The 12,500-nt window shown below is 60.6% G+C and overlaps 2 non-coding genes across 2 annotated transcripts; both read left to right on the forward strand.

Moving 5' to 3' along the window:
- Positions 1-8,739: 8,739 nt before the first annotated feature.
- On the forward strand, positions 8,740-10,554 carry LOC142793064 (small subunit ribosomal RNA). The gene has a single exon (XR_012891415.1). It is a non-coding gene; the product is annotated as a small subunit ribosomal RNA (ribosomal RNA).
- A 1,719-nt stretch (positions 10,555-12,273) lies between these two features.
- Positions 12,274-12,426, forward strand: LOC142793073 (5.8S ribosomal RNA). The gene has a single exon (XR_012891423.1). It is a non-coding gene; the product is annotated as a 5.8S ribosomal RNA (ribosomal RNA).
- The last annotated feature ends 74 nt before the right edge of the window (positions 12,427-12,500 follow it).

Here is a 12,500-nt window from a genome sequence, read left to right on the forward strand (position 1 = left end):
ATGCGACTGCCGTGCTTTGCGGCATAGCACCGTGCGCAAAAACGGTGCGCATGCAAGAGGTGTCAGAGCTAGCGAACTTGTGCCACGAGCAACAGGTCACTAAAAGCCTATAGATGACGGTGTTGGAGGAAAAGAAAAATATCGAGAAAGCACTGCGGTGTGCCGTGCGTAGGGACGGGCGCGCGTGCCACATGCCGCCGAAATATGGGTGTCGGAGAAAACAGAGTGCCGCGCGTAACGAGGGGCGCGCGTGTTACAGAGAGATATGCCCAAACGCATGAAAGTGTACGCAGGTGTCCTAGGGCAGTTTTTTTTTTTTTTCCTCATTTTGATGTCGCCCCGGCTGACGCGGTTTTCGTTTTTCCGTGCCGCCCCGGCTGACGCAGTTTTTGCGCCGCCCCGGCTGACGCGGTTTTTGCGCCGCCCCGGCTGACGCGGTTTTCGCGCCGCCCCGGCTGACGCGGTTTTCGCGCCGCCCCGGCTGACGCGGTTTTTGCGTCGCCCCGGCTGACGCGGTTCGGACTTTGCACTTTTTGGCTCACCCCGGCTGGCGGCCCACTCACTCGATCGCCAGGTCTGTTTGCCCCGGTGGTTCCACCGCCAGGCTTAAGCGCGAACTTTTTTTGTTTGTTTTCTTTTGATTAAGCGCAAGCTTTTTTCTTTGTTTTCTTTTGATTAAGCGCGGGCTTTTTTCTTTGTTTTTTTTTTATTTCGCCCCGGCAGACGCGGTTTTTGCGCCGCCCCGGCTGACGCGGTTTTTGCCGCCCCGGCTGACGCAGTTCGGACTTAGCACTTTTCGGCTGTGCCTGGCTGGCGGCCCACTCACTCGATCGCCATGTCTGTTTGCCACAGTTTTCCCGGTGGTGCCGCACCCGGGCTCGCCCCGGCTGACGCAGTTTTCGCGCCGCCCCGGCTGACGCGGTTTCGTGCCGCCCCGGCAGACGCGGTTTTCGCGCCGCCCCGGCTGACGCGGTTTCGTGCCGCCCCGGCAGACGCAGTTCGGACTTAGCACTTTTCGGCTGTGCCTGGCTGGCGGCCCACTCACTCGATCGCCATGTCTGTTTGCCACAGTTTTCCCGGTGGTGCCGCACCCGGGCTCGCCCCGGCTGACGCAGTTTTCGCGCCGCCCCGGCTGACGCGGTTTCGTGCCGCCCCGGCAGACGCGGTTTTCGCGCCGCCCCGGCTGACGCGGTTTCGTGCCGCCCCGGCAGACGCAGTTCGGACTTAGCACTTTTCGGCTGTGCCTGGCTGGCGGCCCACTCACTCGATCGCCATGTCTGTTTGCCACAGTTTTCCCGGTGGTGCCGCACCCGGGCTCGCCCCGGCTGACGCAGTTTTCGCGCCGCCCCGGCTGACGCGGTTTCGTGCCGCCCCGGCAGACGCGGTTTTCGCGCCGCCCCGGCTGACGCGGTTTCGTGCCGCCCCGGCAGACGCAGTTCGGACTTAGCACTTTTCGGCTGTGCCTGGCTGGCGGCCCACTCACTCGATCGCCATGTCTGTTTGCCACAGTTTTCCCGGTGGTGCCGCACCCGGGCTCGCCCCGGCAGACGCGTTTTTTTTTTTTCTTTCGCCCCGGCTGACGCAGTTTTCGCGCCGCCCCGGCTGACGCGGTTTCGTGCCGCCCCGGCAGACGCGGTTTTTTGCGCCGCCCCGGCTGACGCGGTTTTTGCCGCCCCGGCTGACGCAGTTCGGACTTAGCACTTTTCGGCTGTGCCTGGCTGGCGGCCCACTCACTCGATCGCCATGTCTGTTTGCCACAGTTTTCCCGGTGGTGCCGCACCCGGGCTCGCCCCGGCTGACGCAGTTTTCGCGCCGCCCCGGCTGACGCGGTTTCGTGCCGCCCCGGCAGACGCGGTTTTCGCGCCGCCCCGGCTGACGCGGTTTCGTGCCGCCCCGGCAGACGCAGTTCGGACTTAGCACTTTTCGGCTGTGCCTGGCTGGCGGCCCACTCACTCGATCGCCATGTCTGTTTGCCACAGTTTTCCCGGTGGTGCCGCACCCGGGCTCGCCCCGGCTGACGCAGTTTTCGCGCCGCCCCGGCTGACGCGGTTTCGTGCCGCCCCGGCAGACGCGGTTTTCGCGCCGCCCCGGCTGACGCGGTTTCGTGCCGCCCCGGCAGACGCAGTTCGGACTTAGCACTTTTCGGCTGTGCCTGGCTGGCGGCCCACTCACTCGATCGCCATGTCTGTTTGCCACAGTTTTCCCGGTGGTGCCGCACCCGGGCTCGCCCCGGCAGACGCGTTTTTTTTTTCTTTCGCCCCGGCTGACGCAGTTTTCGCGCCGCCCCGGCTGACGCGGTTTCGTGCCGCCCCGGCAGACGCGGTTTTTTTTGCGCCGCCCCGGCTGACGCGGTTTTTGCCGCCCCGGCTGACGCAGTTCGGACTTGGCACTTTTTGGCTGAGCCTGGCTGGTGGCCCACTCACTCGATCGCCATGTCTGTTAGCCACAGTTTTCCCGGTGGTGCCGCACCCGGGCTCGCCCCGGCTGACGCAGTTTTCGCGCCGCCCCGGCAGACGCGGTTTTCGCGCCGCCCCGGCTGACGCGGTTTTTGCCGCCCCGGCTGACGCAGTTCGGACTTGGCACTTTTTGGGCTGAGCCTGGCTGGCGGCCCACTCACTCGATCGCCATGTCTGTTTGCCACAGTCTTCCCGGTGGTGCCGCACCCGGGCTCGCCCCGGCAGACGCGTTTTTTTTTTTCTTTCGCCCCGGCAGACGTGGTTCCCCCCCCCCCTTTTCGCTCGCCCCGGCTGACGAGGTTTTCGCGCCGCCCCGGCTGACGCAGTTTTCGCGCCGCCCCGGCTGACGCGGTTTCGTGCCGCCCCGGCTGACGCGGTTTTCGCGCCGCCCCGGCTGACGCGGTTTTTGCGTCGCCCCGGCTGACACGGTTCGGACTTTGCACTTTTCGGCTGTGCCTGGCTGGCGGCCCACTCACTCGATCGCCATGTCTGTTTGCCACAGTTTTCCCGGTGGTGCCGCACCCGGGCTTGCCCCGGCAGACGCGTTTTTTTTTTTCTTTTCGCCCCGGCTGACGCAGTTTTCGCCCCGCCCCGGCTGACGCGGTTTCGTGCCGCCCCGGCAGACGCGGTTTTTTGCGCCGCCCCGGCTGACGCGGTTTTTGCCGCCCCGGCTGACGCAGTTCGGACTTTGCACTTTTTGGCTGAGCCTGGCTGGCGGCCCACTCACTCGATCGCCATGTCTGTTTGCCACAGTTTTCCCGGTGGTGCCGCACCCGGGCTCGCCCCGGCAGACGCGTTTTTTTTTTTCCTTCGCCCCGGCAGACGTGGTTCCCCCCCCCCCCCCTCCGTCTTTCTTTTTGTTTTTTTTTTTCGCCGCGGCTGAAGTGGATTTTTCGGTGCCTCGACGCCCCGGTAGTCGCGGTTTTTCCGTTTCCGCACGGCCCCGGCTGACGCTGCTCGGTCACAGTCGCCTTTTGTGAGGATTGCAGACTTCTTGAGCGCGGGTGTTTTTTTTTTTGTTGTTGTTGTTGTTTTATTACGCATTCGCTCCAGCAGACGCTGTTTAGACTTTTTGTTTCCCTTTTATCCTGCGACGAGGTGACGAGGTTTATTCGGTGCCCCGCCGCCCCGGCTGAAGTGATTTTTCCTGTCCCGTGCCGCCCCGGCTGACGCGGTTGGGACTTCGCGTTTGTTCGGCCGCCACGGGTTTTGGCGCACTCGCTCGGTTGCTTGTTGTTGCCACTTGTTGCGAACCCAGGTTTCTTGAGCGAGCGCGGGCGTTTTTTCTTCCTTTCTTTCTTTGTTCTATGTGTTAGCGAATCGGCCTTTAATATCACACGAGGACTCACAACCAACAATTTTCAGTTTGAAGTGTAAAAAATCTGCAGGTGTTGACGTAACTGACTTGCCCCGTACCCTTGAGTACATCCATGAAGTTCTCGTAGTACTACTAAATCGCATTATTCCAAGTGGAGAAATTCCCATAAACTTGCAAACCTCTACACGAAAATCGGTGCGCGTGATAAAGTTGAAAATTATCGTCCGATATCAAATGTGCCTTCTATAACACAAATTCTAGGAAAAAAAAAAAAAACACTTGTTCGCCGTTTTCTGCGCCGTGACTGGCAGCACTCCGGCGAAGCGAAACGGGGTCGATTCGAGCACGATATCGGCGTCTTTCGACGTGCTCGCCGGCGACCGTCGCACGAGTACGTCGCACGAGCGCGTCTGCCGGGGCGCCGTTTGCGAAGCCGACGCAAAAGTGGGAACCGCCGCTCGGATGATCGCCGCTTTCGGCAGAGTGAGTGTTGGCACTCCGGGGAAGCGAAACAGCGTGAATGCGCCCACGAAATCGGCGTATTTTGAAGTGCCCGCCGGCGACCGTCGCACGAGTACGGTAAACCGCGTCAGCCGGGGCGTAGTTCGGGACGCCGACGAAAAAGTGGGAAGCGCAACTCGGATCTTCGCCGTTTTTGCAGGAGTGAGTGGCGGCCCTCCTGCGAGACCAAGAAGCATCGATTCGTGCACGAATTCGGCGCCTTTCGACGTGATCGCCGGCGACCGTCGCTCGAGTAGGGCAAACCGCGTCTGCCGGGGCGGGCTTCGGGACGCCGATGCGAAAGTGGGAAACGCTGCTCGGATGTTCGCCGTTTTTGGCCGAGTGAGTGCTGGCACTCGGGCGAAGCCAAACGGGGCCGATTACGGCACGATATCGGCGTCTTTCGACGTGCCCGGCGGCGACCGTCGCACGAGTACGGTAAACCGCGTCAGCCCGGGCGGAGTTCGGGACGCCGATGCGAAAGTGGAGAACGCCGCTCGGATCTTCGCCGTTTTTGGAGGAGTGAGTGGCGGCACTCCGGAGAAGCCAAGGAGCGCCAATTAGCGCACGATATCGGCGTCTTTCGACGCGCTCGCCGGCGACCGTCGAACGAGTAGGGCAAACCGCGTCTGCCGGGGCGGGGTTTACGACGCCGACGCAAAAGTGGGAACCGCCGCTCGGATGTTGGCCGTTTTTGGCAGAGTGAGTGCTGGCACACCGGCGACGCGAAAGAGCGCGAAAGCGCCCACGAAAGTGGCGTATTTGGACGTGCTTGACGGCGACCGCTGCAGGAGTACGAAAAACCACGTCAGCCGGGGCGAGCGACCCACGGCGGTCTGGGTGCTTATCGCTGCTATTATAGGGGCACCCCGGCAGACGCAGAAAAAAAAAATTTTTTTTCGACCTTCTTTTTTGCTGGTCGAGCTCGGGTAACCCAGGTCGCAATGGGAGCCGCGCACGAAAGCGGCGTCGCGAGACGCGTTCGCGGTCGCTAGTCGCACGAGCTCGGCAACCGCGTCAGCCGGCGCGGAGTTCGGGATGCCGACGGCTAAGTGGGTACCGCTGCTCGGATGTTCGCCGTTTTTGGCCGAGTGAGTGCTGGCACTCCGGCGAAGCGAAACGGGGCCGATTCGGGCACGATATCGGCGTATTTCGACGTGCTCGCCGGCGACCGTCGCACGAGTACGGCAAAGCGCGTCTGCCGGGGCGAGGTTTGCGATGCCGACGAAAAAGTGGGAAGCGCCGCTCGGATCTTCGCCGTTTTTGCAGGAGTGAGTGGCGGCCCTCCTGCGAGACCAAGAAGCATCGACTCGCGCACGATATCGGTGTCTTTCGACGTGCCCGCCGGCCACCGCCGCACGAGTACGGCAAACCGCGTATGCCGGGGCGGGGTTGGCGACGCCGACGCAAAAGTGGGAACCGCCACTAGGATGTTCGCCGTTTTTGGCAGAGTGAGTGCTGGCACACCGGCGACGCGAAAGAGCGCGAAAGCGCCCACGAAAGTGGCGTATTTGGACGTGCTTGACGGCGACCGCTGCAGGAGTACGAAAAACCACGTCAGCCGGGGCGAGCGACCCACGGCGGTCTGGGTGCTTATCGCTGCTATTATAGGGGCACCCCGGCAGACGCAGAAAAAAAAAATTTTTTTTCGACCTTCTTTTTTGCTGGTCGAGCTCGGGTAACCCAGGTCGCAATGGGAGCCGCGCACGAAAGCGGCGTCGCGAGACGCGTTCGCGGTCGCTAGTCGCACGAGCTCGGCAACCGCGTCAGCCGGCGCGGAGTTCGGGATGCCGACGGCTAAGTGGGTACCGCTGCTCGGATGTTCGCCGTTTTTGGCCGAGTGAGTGCTGGCACTCCGGCGAAGCGAAACGGGGCCGATTCGGGCACGATATCGGCGTATTTCGACGTGCTCGCCGGCGACCGTCGCACGAGTACGGCAAAGCGCGTCTGCCGGGGCGAGGTTTGCGATGCCGACGAAAAAGTGGGAAGCGCCGCTCGGATCTTCGCCGTTTTTGCAGGAGTGAGTGGCGGCCCTCCTGCGAGACCAAGAAGCATCGACTCGCGCACGATATCGGTGTCTTTCGACGTGCCCGCCGGCCACCGCCGCACGAGTACGGCAAACCGCGTATGCCGGGGCGGGGTTGGCGACGCCGACGCAAAAGTGGGAACCGCCACTAGGATGTTCGCCGTTTTTGGCAGAGTGAGTGCTGGCACTCCGGCGAAGCGAAAGAGCGCGAATGCGCCCACGAAAGTGGCGTGTTTGGACGTGCTTGACGACGACCACCGCAGGAAAACGAAAAACCACGTCAGCCGGGGCGAGCGACCCATGGCGGTCTGGGTGCTTATCGCTGCTATTATAGGGGCACCCCGGCAGACGCAAAAAAAAAAAAAATTTTTTTTCGACATTCTTTCTTGCTCGTCGACCTCGGGTGACCCAGGTCGCAGTGGGAGCCGCGCACGAAAGCGGCGTCGCGAGACGGCTTCGCGGTCGCTAGTCGCACGAGCTCGGCAACCGCGTCTGCCGGGGCGGAGTTCGGGACGCCGACGGCTAAGTGGGAACCGCCGCTCGGATGTTCGCCGTTTGTGGCCGAGTGAGTGCTGGCACTCCGGCGAAGCCAAACGGGGCCGATTCCGGCACGATATCGGCGTCTTTCTACGTGCTCGCCGGCGACCGTCGCACGAGTACGGCAAAGTGCGTCTGCCGGGGCGGGGTTTGCGACGCGTACGCAATAGTGAGAACCGTCGCTCGGATGTTCGTCGTCTTTCGCCGAGCCAGTGCTGGCACTCCGGCGAAGCCGAACGGAGCCGATTCGGGCACGATATCGGCGTCTTTCCACGTGCTCGCCGGCGACCGTCGCACGAGTACGGTAAACCGCGTCAGCCGGGGCGGAGTTCGGGACGCCGATGCGAAAGTGGGAAGCGCCGCTCGGATCTTCGCCGTTTTTGGAGGAGTCAGTGGCGGCACTCCGGTGAAGCCAAGGTGCGCCAATTCGCGCACGATATCGGCGTCTTTCGACGTGCCCGCCGGCCACCGTCGCACGAGTACGGCAAACCTCGTCTGCCGGGGCGGGGTTTGCGACGCCGACGCAAAAGTGGGAACCGCCGCTCGGATGTTCGCCGTTTTTGGCAGAGTGAGTGCTGGCACTCCGGCGAAGCGAAAGAGCGTGAATGCGCCCACGAAAGTAGCGTATTTGGACGTGCTTGACGGCGACCGCCGCAGGAGTACGAAAAACCACGTCAGCCGGGGCGAGCGACCCACGGCGGTCTGGGTGCTTATCGCTGCTATTATAGGGGCACCCCGGCAGACGCAGAAAGAAAAAAAAAAAAAATGGGGACATGGCGTGCGTCACCGTGCGGCTTCGCAGCGTTGCCGAAGTCGCCGAGCCCTTCGACTGAGCCGAACGGCGGACAGGGAACGTTGGTCGGCCGTTCTAACCTGTCGGTGCCACGCCGAGACGTCGTTAAGGAAAACCGCGTCGTGGGCCTCTACGACGCCGTCGAGTCGTTGTACGTTTGGTGTCCAGCGTGTCGGCGGCGAGTAGCGGACACGTCGTTCACGACTTCGGTCTTTCGCAGTCGACGCGAACTTGCGGAGAGTCGTGGTGCCTCACGTTTTCGGCAGAAACCGCGGCGGAATTTTCCCGTGCGTGCGCGCACGACCTCGGTGCTGTGCCGTCAGCGTAGTGTTGCACAAACTCGTGGCCTACCCAAGGTGCGGTACGTTTGCGGCCGTATCCTCGGTGGGAATTTCGTGAGTAGGGTCGCAAATTCTACGACCTCGGCGGGTTTGAGAGCGACGTAGACTTGTGGCACGCTCAACGTGCCACACGTTTCGGGGCACACCCGCGGTGAAATTTTCTCGAGTACGCTCGTATTAGTGCCCAAGGAGGTCTGGGTACTTATCGCTGCTATTATGTGGGGGTTCTCGTGAGCGGCGTACGCGAAAGCGACCGGGTGTCTGATATGCGGCGGGCTTCGGCCTCGTCAAGCGTGTCCTCGGGTCTGCTCCAGGGGAATCCACGGCAGTCGTCTGCAGCCTCATCCGCTTGATGCGTTAGGGGCTGGTTGTCGGACGGTGCCGTTTTACCACGATATCGAGGTGTGTTCCGTGTCGTCCTCGGGCGATTCAGATGCGAAAGCGCCGAAGACGCGGGCGTGACCCGTCGTCTGGCGGCTTTGCAGCCTCGGCTCCGTTGCTAGTTCCGGCCGGTCCACCGACAGTGCAGCGGGCTTGGGCAACCCGCACGGCGCGACCGAGTCGATGCAACGAAAAAGAGCGAGCATGAACGTGCTTCTTGCCGCACGGCTCCCACTCGTCTTTCGGGAAGGTTGTGCCGTAGCGAGCTCGAACGCCGTCATCTCGGAGTGCAAAATAAGCGTGTTGGGGCGCCTGAAGGTGGCCTCCGCCGCACACAGACTGCGTCCGGCCCGCCGAAGGCGAGGACGGACGCGCAGTCGAACGATTACCTGGTTGATCCTGCCAGTAATCATATGCTTGTCTCAAAGATTAAGCCATGCATGTCTAAGTACATGCCGAAATAAGGCGAAACCGCGAATGGCTCATTAAATCAGTTATGGTTCCTTAGATCGTTTCTTCCTACTTGGATAACTGTGGCAATTCTAGAGCTAATACATGCAGTGAGCCTGGAGCCCTTTGGGTAACGGGTGCTTTTATTAGACCAAGATCGATCGGGTTTCGGCCCGTATTGTGTGGTGACTCTGGATAACTTTGTGCTGATCGCATGGCCACGAGCCGGCGACGTTTCTTTCAAGTGTCTGCCTTATCAACTTTCGATGGTAGGTTACTTGCTTACCATGGTTGTTACGGGTAACGGAGAATCAGGGTTCGATTCCGGAGAGGGAGCCTGAGAAACGGCTACCACATCCAAGGAAGGCAGCAGGCGCGCAAATTACCCACTCCCGGCACGGGGAGGTAGTGACGAAAAATAACAATACGGGACTCTTTTGAGGCCCCGTAATTGAAATGAGTACACTCTAAATCCTTTAACGAGGATCAATTGGAGGGCAAGTCTGGTGCCAGCAGCCGCGGTAATTCCAGCTCCAATAGCGTATACTAAAGCTGCTGCGGTTAAAAAGCTCGTAGTTGGATCTCAGTTCCAGACGAGTAGTGCATCTACCCGATGCGACGGCTCGGACTGAACATCATGCCGGTTCTTTCTTGGTGCACTTCATTGTGTGCCTCGAGATGGCCGGTGCTTTTACTTTGAAAAAATTAGAGTGCTCAACGCAGGCGAGTCGCCTGAATAAACTTGCATGGAATAATAGAACAAGACCTCGTTTCTGTTCTGTTGGTTTTTGGAATACGAGGTAATGATTAAGAGGGACGGACGGGGGCATTCGTATTGCGGCGCTAGAGGTGAAATTCTTGGACCGTCGCAAGACGAACTACTGCGAAAGCATTTGCCAAGAATGTTTTCATTGATCAAGAACGAAAGTCAGAGGTTCGAAGGCGATCAGATACCGCCCTAGTTCTGACCATAAACGATGCCAACCAGCGATCCGCCTGAGTTACTCAAATGACTCGGCGGGCAGCTTCCGGGAAACCAAAGTATTTGGGTTCCGGGGGAAGTATGGTTGCAAAGCTGAAACTTAAAGGAATTGACGGAAGGGCACCACCAGGAGTGGAGCCTGCGGCTTAATTTGACTCAACACGGGAAAACTTACCCGGCCCGGACACTGGGAGGATTGACAGATTGAGAGCTCTTTCTTGATTCGGTGGATGGTGGTGCATGGCCGTTCTTAGTTGGTGGAGCGATTTGTCTGGTTAATTCCGATAACGAACGAGACTCTAGCCTATTAAATAGGTGCGGGGTTCCCAGCACCTTACAACCTTCTTAGAGGGACAAGCGGCTCCTAGCCGCACGAAACAGAGCAATAACAGGTCTGTGATGCCCTTAGATGTCCGGGGCCGCACGCGCGCTACACTGAAGGAAGCAGCGTGTCTTTATCCCTGTCTGAAAAGACTGGGTAACCCGTGGAACTTCTTTCGTGATTGGGATAGGGGCTTGCAATTGTTCCCCTTGAACGAGGAATTCCCAGTAAGCGCGAGTCATAAGCTCGCGTTGATTACGTCCCTGCCCTTTGTACACACCGCCCGTCGCTACTACCGATTGAATGATTTAGTGAGGTCTTCGGACCGATGTCCGGCGCGGCCTTTCGGTTGCGCCGGTCTGTTGGAAAGATGACCAAACTTGATCATTTAGAGGAAGTAAAAGTCGTAACAAGGTTTCCGTAGGTGAACCTGCGGAAGGATCATTAACGGATTGTGAAGGGTGAGCGCCTCAGCTGCGTCTGCGCCCGACACTTTCTGCCGCTGACCCCGTTTGGACGCGGGGTCGGCTTTTCCCCACGGGGCTGCCTGAATGTGGAGCGGCACCCCGTGACAAATTGTTGCGCCCAGCGGACGCCAACACCGCGACCTTGGACGGTCGGCCAGGTGGCGGACGCGGGTACAAACGGCGCAACGCACTCATAGGTCGGCTTTCGACCCGCCACTGCACCGTGGCTCGAAGCGCTCGAAATGCGCGACCCGACCGCTGCGGGACCGCCTAGTACTGTAAACAGGAGCGGCGGAGCGCGAACGGCGAGTCGTGGTTACGTCGGTAGAAGGCGAGGCTGCGCGTTCCCGAAACGCCAGCCGAGTGCCCTCCCGACCGTTCGAGCGTGCAAGAACGAGACCCGACAATCGCGCGGCGACTGCCAAGTACGAGAGGAACGGCACAAGCGTCGGCGGTCGGTCAAGGAACTGGCGATGTGACGGGTCCGCTGTGCACCAGTGCATACCGTCCCGCCGTCCGCGGCAAGCGCCTCCGCGTCCTCGGGTGACGGAGGCTGCCGGTCGGTTCTTGCAGGCGAGGGATCTCGCTGGCACCGGTTCGCGTTGACGCGCGGCCGGTCATGGCACGGCGATGCGACGGCCGAGGTGCGCAGTACTCGATGGAGGAACCGCACGCTCCGATGACCGTCCCGCCCTCCGTGGCGTATGCGTACCGACCGTAATGGTTGCAGCAGCGCCGGCCGGCTTTTGAATTCGCCACACGAAACACGGTGCGAGATCGCGGTTAGGGGAGCGTCGACGTTGCCAGGCGTTTTGCTTGCTGCCGAGGGAAAGGCGGCACGGCCACGTCGCGCTCGTCGCGATTAGCGGGTCTGCGCGCTTTGGGAAGGTGCCGCAACGACTTGCCGAAAGAGGAAGCACGGAAGAACGAGGGACTTGGACGTCCCGACAATTGAACGCACTTGCGGCCAGGCCCTTGCTGGCTTCGTTCTTCCGCCTCGAGTAGGCTCGTACGCGGCTCCGGCGCCGAAAGTGGTCCTTGGCACCGACTTCGGTGGACGTGGGAAGTGCCGCGCAAGTACGGCGCGCCTGGCTCCACCTGTTGGCTAAAGTAGGCAGCCGGATCGGCATTTTGGTGTGCGGTGGCAAACCGTGGATGCGAAAAAAGCTTGTGCGATTTCGTGGAACAAAAAGCGGGGGTCCCCCTTTTTATGCGGAGGAGACCGACCCGCCTGCCGTGGTGAACCGCGACGCCACGGTAAAAACGGGAGAGGCTTGTCGATGGGACCGTGCATCCCGCGCTCCACGGAGGCCGGGAGGCGGCCGCCCGAGGAAATGTGTAGCCGTCGAGGCCCGCATCTGCGTGCACTCTTATCCAAATGGGTGTACCGCAGGCATTTTCTGGTTAGGCGGGCCAATGAGAGCGAGCACACAACGATACCTACGGGTCCGGCTTGGAGAACCGGCTTCGACGCCTCCCGAGTATTTATAGAGGGGTGGACCACGAAAGCACTCGCAAGTAGCGAAAGCGAAACGCCGTCCGAAACACACCGTTTGCTCGATTTGCGGCAGCCGAAAAAGGCGCGGCAGAGTTTTGGAGTCCAAGCGTGCGCTGAAAAGCGCCCTTCTTGGCCACTGTTTGGCCGAGTGCCAGAAACGTTTGGTTTTGACTGTACGGAATTGAACAAACACTTTTTCACGACTCTAAGCGGTGGATCACTCGGTTCTCGGGTCGATGAAGAACGCAGCCAGCTGCGAGACTTGGTGTGAATTGCAGGACACACTGAGCACTGATTCTTTGAACGCACATTGCGGCCTTGGGTCTTCCCTTGGCTTCGTCTGTCTGAGGGTCGGATCACATATCAAGAGAGCCTTCGGCGCACAAGGGAACGTGAGCCGTCGACTCGTTTTGACCGCGTCGGCAACA

The sequence above is a fragment of the Rhipicephalus microplus genome, unplaced genomic scaffold (genome assembly GCF_043290135.1).
Source record: "Rhipicephalus microplus isolate Deutch F79 unplaced genomic scaffold, USDA_Rmic scaffold_273, whole genome shotgun sequence".
Lineage (NCBI taxonomy): Eukaryota > Metazoa > Arthropoda > Arachnida > Ixodida > Ixodidae > Rhipicephalus > Rhipicephalus microplus.